Here is a 10,000-nt window from a genome sequence, read left to right on the forward strand (position 1 = left end):
CAAACGACAGCTACACCCCTCTCAAACAAGAGCCACACCCCTCCCAAACGACAGCTACACCCCTCCCAAACGACAGCTACACCCCTCCCAAACTAGTGCTACACCCCTCCCAAACTAGTGCTACACCCCTCCCAGACGACAGCTACACCCCTCCCAAACGACAGCTACACCCCTCCCAAACTAGTGCTACACCCCTCCCAAACTAGTGCTACACCCCTCCCAGACGACAGCTACACCCCTCCCAAACAAGATCTACCCCCTTCCCAGACAAGAGCTACACCCCTCCCAAATGACAGCTACACCCCTCCCAAACGACAGCTACACCCCTCCCAAACAAGAGCCACACCCCTCCCAAACGACAGCTACACCCCCCCCAAACGACAGCTACACCCCTCCCAGACGACAGCTACACCCCTCCCAAACGACAGCTACACCCCTCCCAAACTAGTGCTACACCCCTCCCAAACTAGTGCTACACCCCTCCCAAACTAGTGCTACACCCCTCCCAGACGACAGCTACACCCCTCCCAAACGACAGCTACACCCCTCCCAGATGACAGCTACACCCCTCCCAAACTAGAGCTACACCCCTCCCAAACTAGTGCTACACCCCTCCCAAACTAGTGCTACACCCCTCCCAGACGACAGCTACACCCCTCCCAAACAAGATCTACCCCCTTCCCAGACGAGAGCTACACCCCTCCCAAACGACAGCTACACCCCTCCCAAACGACAGCTACCCCAAAGCTTGTTTCACAATTAGGGCTGGGTACCTATTTCTATTCTTCTTTTAAATAAAATATCTTATAATCACGATGTAGTCTATTGTTCTCTTCGGCACCGACCGAATTGCCTCTAAACTAAAGTATCGAGTGTCTAAAAACGCCTTGTCATTCAATCCCTGAGGAGTAAATCTCATCAGCGTCACTGAGCCAATCAGCAAGCAGCATGATGTGAGTGTGAGTGTGTGTGTGTGTCTGTCTGCCTGTCTGTCTGTCTGTCTGTGTGTGTGTGTGTCTGTGTGTGTGTGTGTGTGTCTCTGTGTGTGTGTGTCTGTGTGTGTGTGTGTCTGTCTGTGTGTGTGTGTGTGTGTGTGTCTGTGTGTGTGTGTCTGTGTGTGTGTGTCTGTGTGTGTATCTCTGTGTGTGTGTGTGTGTGTGTCTGTGTGTGTGTGTGTGTGTGTGTGTGTGTGTGTGTGTGTGTGTCTGCCCCAGGTTTATAAACAGGAAACAGTCGATGACATCACACCGTGGCTCCGCCCCCTCTTTAAAAACTCTTTAAAAACAGAACATGTGATGTCATTTCCTCTCAGGATTTTTCTTCTCAGACTTTTGTTTTTTTGATGAAGGTTCGTAACTTCCTGTGACATCATCTGAAAGTCCCGCCTCCTCTGCTGTGATTGGCCGGTCCCGTTCAGAGTTTATATTTATAGTTTTGTTCGTGTGAAGAGTTTCTATTGTTGTATGTCTATAGATTTCTATTCTAAAGTTTATATAAATATTATATTTGTATTTCTGTGTTTCTGCCGGGACTCAAACCGACAACCTGTCAGGAAGTCTGTTATAAAGCTGCACATGCTCAGTTCGTACTTTCCCTCAGGGTCACATGTTTAGTTTCTCTTCTCTTTCTGTCTGAGTCTGAAGAGACTAATAAAGTTTCTCTGAGTGCTGATCATTCATTGGTCCATTTAGTTTGTGTTTTTTTGTGGCTTCTTACGACAATTTTTCTGAAGATTTTATTAACCTTATCTCAATGTGTTTTGTAACTTTTTTGTCTCTTTTCTTTAATACTTTTAACGGCCATTTTGTGGCTTTTTGGAACGTTTTCTGGATGTTTTTTTTAACGTTTTTGTGGCTGTTCATAGTAAAGAGTTGGAGGTCAGTAAAGGTGAGTCGATGTGTTAATGCCCTAAAACACCACCTGCTTTATCGCCGATTAAAAAAAATTCACTAAATGAACATCGTTCTGTGTTGCAGAAGACTTCAAACTAGCGACTGAGACCATCAACTCATTATGAAAATGTTTACTGAAGTAATAAATCAAGTGAGAAGTGGGTCACTTTCTCATAGACTTCTACAGAAACCAACCTCCCTTGAGCAACCACATGTGTCTCCCCCTGCTGGAAGTTAGCGAGAATACAGCTTTAAGGAGTCTCCCCCTGCTGGAAGTTAGCGAGAATACAGCTTTAAGGAGTCTCCCCCTGCTGGAAGTTAGCGAGAATACAGCTTTAAGGAGTCTCCCCCTGCTGGAAGTTAGCGAGAATACAGCTTTAAGGAGTCTCCCCCCTGCTGGATGTCAGAGAGAGCTTTGTCCATTAATGTTAGCAGTCTATGACCCCCCCACCCCCGTAGTTTGTTGTTGAATGTCTCTGGTCCAGCAGAGAGGAGGCGCCCCCTGCTGGACCAGAGACAGAATGCAGCTTTAACACATTCAGTCAGTTTATTTACACAGTTCTACTGTTAATGACAGACAGGTAGAGAGAGACAGACAGACAGGTAGGGACAGACAGACAGACAGGTAGGGAGAGACAGACAGACTCAGAGTCATTGGAAGGAACCAGTCTCTTCATTGGCATGAATGTAACAAAAACAGTCTGTGTGTGTGTGTGTGTGTGTGTGTGTGTGTCTGTGTGTCTTTGTGTGTCTTTTTGTGTGTCTTTGTGTGTGTCTGTGTGTCAGTGTGTGTGTCTGTCTGTCTGTGTGTGTGTGTCTCTGTGTGTGTGTGTGTCTCTGTGTGTGTGTGTCTGTCTGTCTGTGTGTGTGTGTGTGTGTGTGTGTGTGTGTCTGTGTGTCTATGTGTGTCTTTGTGTGTCTTTGTGTGTGTCTCTATGTGTGTGTGTGTGTCAGTGTCAGTGTGTGTGTGTGTGTGTGTGTGTCTGTGTGTCTTTGTGTGTGTGTGTGTGTGTGTCTCTATGTGTGTGTGTCTGTGTGTGTCTCTATATGTGTGTGTGTGTGTGTGTCTGTGTGTGTGTGTGTGTGTGTCAGTGTGTCTCTCTGTGTGTGTGTGTGTGTGTGTCTCTCTGTGTGTGTCTTTGTGTGTGTGTGTCTCTGTGTGTGTGTCTGTGTGTGTCTCTGTGTGTGTGTCTGTCTGTCTGTGTATGTGTGTCTCTGTGTGTGTGTGTGTCTCTGTGTGTGTGTGTCTGTCTGTGTGTGTGTGTGTGTGTGTGTGTGTGTGTGTGTGTGTCTGTGTGTGTAAGAGAATTGAATCTCCTCCTCCAAAGAGAGAGAGACGCAGCGAGAGAGGAAGAGGCTGCAGATTGAAAGAGGAGAAACAGCGATTGCAGCAGCCGGAGGAAGAGGATGAAGATGAAGAGGGAAGAGGAGAAACGTGACGCGACCGCTGCTCCAACAGTGAGACATTTTATTCTATTTTCTATCTTCTTCTGTTCACCAGTCGGCTGCAGATTTTAAACCAATAGCATCACACCTCCTCCAGCAGCGCTGCACATTCTGGGTGTTTATGTTAATAATCAATAATACCGTTAATGCAGGTTAATACCAGCCATCTGCTCTGTGTTTCCTCTGTCAGAGTGTTCCTATTGATCCAGTATCTGACAGTCTGTGTCAGGGTTGTAGACTCTGTGAAGAAGGTGCATGCTGGGAGATGTAGTCAGCATACGATAAAGATAAGATACGTACAGGAAGCTAATCCCAGACAGTTAAATAAATGGACCAGCAGACCCCGTGTCTCTGGACGGAGACCAGTGACGTCTCTTTCCCGGTGATGGCTGAGCGTTACTGAGCAGCCTCCAACTGAGCTTGAAGACGTAGATGTGACGTGAGCAACCTGTCTGAAAGTTGGAAGTCTTCTGGTAGCTGTGCCAAGAGAAATCTCAATCATTCCCAATCTAGCAGAGACGGAGAGCGTAGGTATATGTAAGGAGATAACATAGACACAGGCTCATTATTGATCACTAAAATGATAGTTAACATTAGTCATTACACTTAAACAGCTGATGGAAGTCCAAACTGCCTGAGAGCTTCTCCTGTACTATACGGTAACTCCTCTACTATGAGACAGGAAGTCTCGTGGTTATGACCCAATCGTTAGCCTATTGTTATAAAAACGTCTGCTACGGAGCCATAACGTGAGCTACAAGGATTAGCCAGCCCAGTCACCAGACATGAGCATTACTGAGCATGTCTGGGGGAAGATGAAGGAGGAGGCTTGGAAGATGATCTTGATGAATGAATCTTGATGATCTCTGGGAGTCCTGCAAGACTGCTTTCTGTGCTATTCCAGATGACTTCATCAATAAGTTATTTGAGTCATTGCCGAGACGTCCAAGCTCAAGGGAGTCATACACGGTATTCATTATTTTTCCCAAGGCACCATGACTTTATGCGTTGATGTTATTCAGGTTTGTGTATTCAAAATAAAGTATAATTTCTACTGTACATTACTGTATTTTTGTATGCGACAAGACTTTTGTCCAAGCCAAATCTGACCGTTCTAATTCAATGATAAAACTCAAGCGTTAGGGGGTGAGACACGCAGTACGGAGCTCCCAGTTAACTTTATACTGTTTTAACATCACCCTGGGCTTCAATTTGTGTTTTTGTGGAATCATACACTTGCGAGATAACGTTTACTACACTTTGTGTTACGGCTGGAACGAGTGGCAAACCGAAATCCTGGCAGCAAACACTGTCAACACGGCAGGCTAGTCTTGCTAGCTAACTTTCAGCTATGGCGGAGGACAGGGCTGGTGGCAAGATGGAAGATGTTGTATCCACGCCTCAACTTGTGACTGAACTAGCTAAGCAGAGATCTGTTCTAACGGAAGATATCTCCATGTTGTTAGGGGCTTGTTCTGACCCAGAACGCAGAGATTTCACACACAGACAACGAAAGCAGTTTGTAAAGGTTTTAATGAACAAAAGAGTACTCAGAGATACAGTGTGGGTTTTGTCTGAGCAGGGAATCTCCTGGCTGGTCCGAGTACCGAGATTCAGGTTGTACGAGACTCGAGGCGGACAGGCAGGGAAGAGTTCCCAGTAGTTTCCACAGGTGGAGGATTAGGCTGGACGGTGAGACTGGAAGCTTGTAGGCACAGCGGAGGAGGCAGCAGGTCTGAGCGGACACTGGACAGAAACACAGGGAAGTATGAGCTCAGGAGAACAAAGACAAAAGCTAGGGGGCACAAGACAACACGGACACAACTTGAGTAAACTGAGACCTCAGAGCCAAGTTACCACATGGGTGTAGCTAACGAACTGGCACCGAAGAGGTGATCAGCCCGGGTTTAAGTATTGCTGGATTGAATCTGTGCAGTGTTGATTCGGCCACGCCCCTTGACCTACTTTCCTCTGAACACACCTCCACCTCCAGGTGGAAGAACACAGACACACACAGACACACAGAACAAAAACACCCAAAACAGGGCGGAGAGAGAGCGAGAGCTGCCTATAACACGCGTTGATTCAAGGGTCGCTAAACCACTCCAGACTGCTGTGGATGCTATACGAGACACCGTCTGCTCGTTCCAAACCAGACTAGCATCAACAGAGGCTATAGCTGGTGAGAACTTTGAGCCCTTGGATACTGCTGAAGCAACTATGGAGGGTGGATGATCTCGAGAACAGATCAGCGGGCAGCGAGAATGGCAAAGATCCAGTTATATTCATGGCAAAGCTACTTATGGACTGTCTGGGGTCAAGTGTTTTCGCTGAGCCACCTGAATTGGAGAGAGCACATAGATCCTTGGCTCCTAGACCAGCGCACGGGAAGCCTGCCAGACCATTTGTGGTGTGTTTTCGAAGTTTTCAACAAAAAGAAGCAGCGCTGCATTGGGCAAGGAGCCATGAGGTGAAGTTCCACGATGCTAGCTTTCGGTTCTATCCCGACCTGAGTCCTACCTTGGCGAAAAAACACAGGGCTTTCAACGCAGTTAAACAAGCCTTGTATGAGAAGGGAGTGAAATCCCGCCTGGTGTATCCAGCCCGCCTGAGAGAGATCCTGGGGGAAGAGACGCTCACCTTCGATTCCCCGGACGAAGCACAGGAAATCTACAACAAGCGCATTTGGTCCATGGAGTGAAGGGAGGTGATGGACTTAAGACGAGCTCGGAGGAATCGACCTAGACTGCATGATAACTGCTGTTAATGGATAAAAGCACACTCGCCTTATTTAGCTCGTAAAATGTACGGCACTTTCATATTTGATGTACTTTGACAAATGTTGGGACTCTTGGAGATAACAGTATTTAAGGCATCTTTAGCGAGCCTGCAGTTTATCCCATTTTGGGATCTAGACATAGGCAGTTCACACGCTATGGGTTTCAGTTTGTTATGTTTTTGTTGTGTGGGATGTGGGGGGGTTCGGGGTAGAGGGAGGTGCGTCATGTGTTTTCACTGATTTGTTAAGTATTTGTAGCTTACCAGTTTTGAGTTTGTTATGAATAAAGGTAGGCTTAATCAAGACTTGGGTGAAGCTGTCAGGTTTATAAGCTGGACTGTCAAGAGGATGAATGGATGAATGGATGAATGGACCTATGAAACAAGCAAGAATATTTGCACATTTGACATTTTTTAAATGTGAAATTGCTTTTTTGCAAGAATCTCACTTAATGGTGAAAGATCAGCTCAGATTAAGGAAAACATGAGTAGGTCAATTATTTCATTCAGGATTTACCCATAGGTCCAGAGGGGTGGCTATCCTGATACATAAAAAGTTCCTTTTAACCCAACTAAGGTAACAGAGGACATGTCATTATATTAGGGTCTTTATATTTCAAACCTGTCATACTGGTGAGCATATATGCTCCTAATTGGGACGATGACAGATTGTTAGCATCTATTCCAAGTCTCAATTCCCATTCTCTAATTTTTGGAGGAGATCTAAATTGTACAATTATTCCGTCTCTGGATCGTTCTAATCCAAAATCTCCAAAAACTCTCCCTCCAAAATGGCCAAGAGATTGTCAATGTTCACGGATCAGGTGGCTGTATCGACCCACGGCGTTTCTGTTTCCCATTGAGCAAAACGTATTCTTATTTCTCCCATGTACACCATACGTATAGTAGAATTGATTATTTCTTCATTGATAGAGCATTGCTGTCTCTGGTTAAAAAAAATGGAATATTCATCTATAATTGAGTCGGATCATGCCCGGTACTTTTAGACCTTTCTTTATTACACAAAAGTGCGGAGTATACTCCATGGAGATTGGACACTTCTTTGTTGAAAGAGAAGGGATTTTGTCAAATGATCTCTTCAGCCATTGATGAGTTTCTTGAGTTTAATAGAGGTGATGGTGTAACAAGCTCAGACTCCAGACTGATGGACTCAAATGGACGACTCTTAACTCAGTAGAAAGTTTTAACAAAAAGTTTACTTGGCAAAAAAGGTTCAACAAAAAGCGTTCACAAAGAGGATCAGTCAGTACCCAAAAACCTGGAAACATGGAGGTATGGCTAGAAATGTTGACGACACTTTTAGTGGAACGAACAAGACGAACTGGCACAAGACAAAGGGAGACAAGGAACATTTATACATGAGGTCGGGGAAACAGGTGAAAACAATCAGGGGCGGGGAGACAATCACACTGGCGGGAAAATCACACAAAGGGAGGAAGTCAGGGTCTGAAACGAGAGGCAAGTGAATACAACATAAAACAGGAAGTGCACAACAAGACAAGACATGAGTGACTACACTTAACAAACTTGACGAGACATAACAGATGGTGTATCTCCTGATATTTTGTGGGAGACACTCAAGGTTGGTATTAGGGGGGAATATTATCTCATATTATCTCAGGTGATAAATAGCCAATATTCAGCTTCCCCATGCCCAGATCTCTATAAAGAACAAGTAGAACTTCAGGCTAAGGATGAGTTGTTGGCATCAGAAGAAACTGAAAGGATGTTGTTGAGATCACGGGGCATTATGTATGAACATGGGGAAAAGTTGGGTCGTCTTTTAGCCCACCAGTTAAAAAGTAGAGCATCTGAACAACATATCCCGTGTATTATGAAGGATAATGGAGAAGTTATAGTTGATCCTGTAGAAATTAATGATACATTTCAGGCATTTTATTCAAATTTGTATTCATCTGAAGCTCCTAAAGACAATACAGTTATGGATAATTTTTCAGCAATTTAAATATGCCCACCATTAGTGCAATCAGTAGAGCAGAACTAGATCTCCCTATTTCGCACACCGAAATTGCAGATGCAGTTAGGACCATGCAAAATGGAAAGGCACCGGGCCCCTAATTCCACTTTTACTTGATATGTTTAATGACTCGAAAGCTGATGGTACTTTGCCCCGGACATTGACTGAAGCCTCCATAACTTCACTGTTAAAACCAGGGAAAGACAGAAAGGAATGTGGGTCGTATCGCCCTATTTCCCTCCTTAATTATGATATCAAAATATTGGCAAAAGTACTCGCATGCTGTTTGGAAAAAGTTTTATCGGAGGTGATCTCCCTGGACCAAACGGGTTTTATGACGGGACGGCACTCCTTTTTCGAATGTGCGTCGCCTTCTAAATGTCTTATACTCACCAGCGTCCAGTGAGGTGGCTGAAGTGGTCATTTCACTGGACGCTGAAAAAGCATTTGATAGGGTAGAGTGGAGCTTTTATACTTCAGCCCAAAGGCATCAGTAGTCACCAATGGGAATCAGTCCAAATTATTTTCCCTGACGAGGGGAAACACGTCAGGGATCGCCAATAAGTCCATTTGCTTCAGTTATTGAACCTCTTTCTATTGTGTTCAAGTCAAAACCCGAAATATGTGGAATTCATAGATGGGGACTGACCCATAAGTTATCTTTGTATGCGGATGATTTATTGTTGTACCTATCAGACCCTATACATTGTATTCCCCATGTTTTGAATATATTGCAAACATTTAGTATTTTCTCTGGTTATAAACTGAACCTAACTAAAATGTGACTACTCTCCTATAAATGCTTGGGCCCGGTCTCTTCAGGACTCAGATTTATCTTTTTGTGTGTCTAAAGATGGGTTTAAGTATTTAGGTATTAATCTGACTCGAACCCTTTCCTGAGATATACCATAAAACCTTTACTCCATTAGTGAATAGATTAAAGTCTGAGTTTCAGAGGTGGAAAGCCATTCATTAGTCATTGGTTGGTCGGATTAACTGTATTAAAATGAATGTTCTCCCTAGATTTCTGTATCTTTTTCAGTGACTTCCAGTTTATCTGCCTAAATCATTCTTTCAATGTCTTGATAGGTATATAATATCATTTATTTGGACTGGTAAAGCTTCTAGACTTCAACAGAGATTCCTTCAAAGACATCGTTCCAACGGAGGCTTGGGTTTGCCAAATTTACAGTTTTACTTTTTGGGCGGCTCACTGCCAGAAAATACTTAATTGGTGTCAGTCATCAGGTATGGTCTGGTGTGAACCTCATCACTCTCAGCTTTAGTCACTCCTAAAATCCCTCTAGCTATTTCAACACATACTTCAAATCCAACGCTCATTAATACATTACGTATTTGGCAACAATTTAGAAAACATTTGGGTCTCCCTAATATTTCCATTCAAGCCCCAATTTGCCATAATCATCCATTTATTCCAGCTAGAATAGATGAAACCTTGTTGGGATGGAACAGGCAAGACTTTCATAAGGATGGTGTATTTGCAAGTTTCAAAGACAAATGTGAAAAATGTGATCTCTCCTGTTCAAATCATTTTAGATATCTACAGATTTGCCACTTTATTCATAGTAATACGACGGATTTTCCAAATGGACCAGAGCCATCTGGTTTGGAGGATATCTTGGAAGTGTCTTCTAAATAAAGGGACTTATTTCCAGAACTTATAACATCACTTCCCGTGGTGACAATACTCTGGATGAGATTAGAGCAAAGTGGGATGATGAACTAGGAGAGACAATACCAGATAGTACATGGGAGGAAGCTGTGCGTAGGGTCAATGGGACTACATCCTGTGCTCGTCTAAGCTTAATCCAGTTTAAAGTTTTACATAGGACGCATTTTTCTACAGCTAAACTGGCAAAAATAT

The 10,000-nt window shown here is 44.1% G+C and overlaps 1 protein-coding gene and 1 pseudogene across 6 annotated transcripts in view; both read left to right on the plus strand.

Moving 5' to 3' along the window:
• Nucleotides 1-1,676, plus strand: part of LOC144513290 (lethal(3)malignant brain tumor-like protein 4) — a 21,261-nt gene extending 19,585 nt beyond the window's left edge. For all 5 annotated transcript variants that reach the window (XM_078244318.1, XM_078244320.1, XM_078244321.1 and 2 more), the window contains one exon: nt 1-1,676. This exon is cut by the window's left edge and continues 1,116 nt beyond it. The gene's annotated coding sequence lies outside the window, so the exon portion shown is untranslated.
• A 1,447-nt stretch (nt 1,677-3,123) lies between these two features.
• The window catches only part of LOC144513287 (transmembrane protein 200C-like), a 14,481-nt pseudogene continuing 7,604 nt past the window's right edge, over nt 3,124-10,000 (plus strand). The window contains exon 1 of the transcript XR_013501110.1: nt 3,124-3,350. The product of XR_013501110.1 is annotated as a transmembrane protein 200C-like (transcript). The remainder of the gene's footprint in view (nt 3,351-10,000) is intronic.

The sequence above is a fragment of the Sander vitreus genome, unplaced genomic scaffold, assembly GCF_031162955.1.
Source record: "Sander vitreus isolate 19-12246 unplaced genomic scaffold, sanVit1 ctg207_0, whole genome shotgun sequence".
Classification (NCBI taxonomy): Eukaryota; Metazoa; Chordata; class Actinopteri; order Perciformes; family Percidae; genus Sander; species Sander vitreus.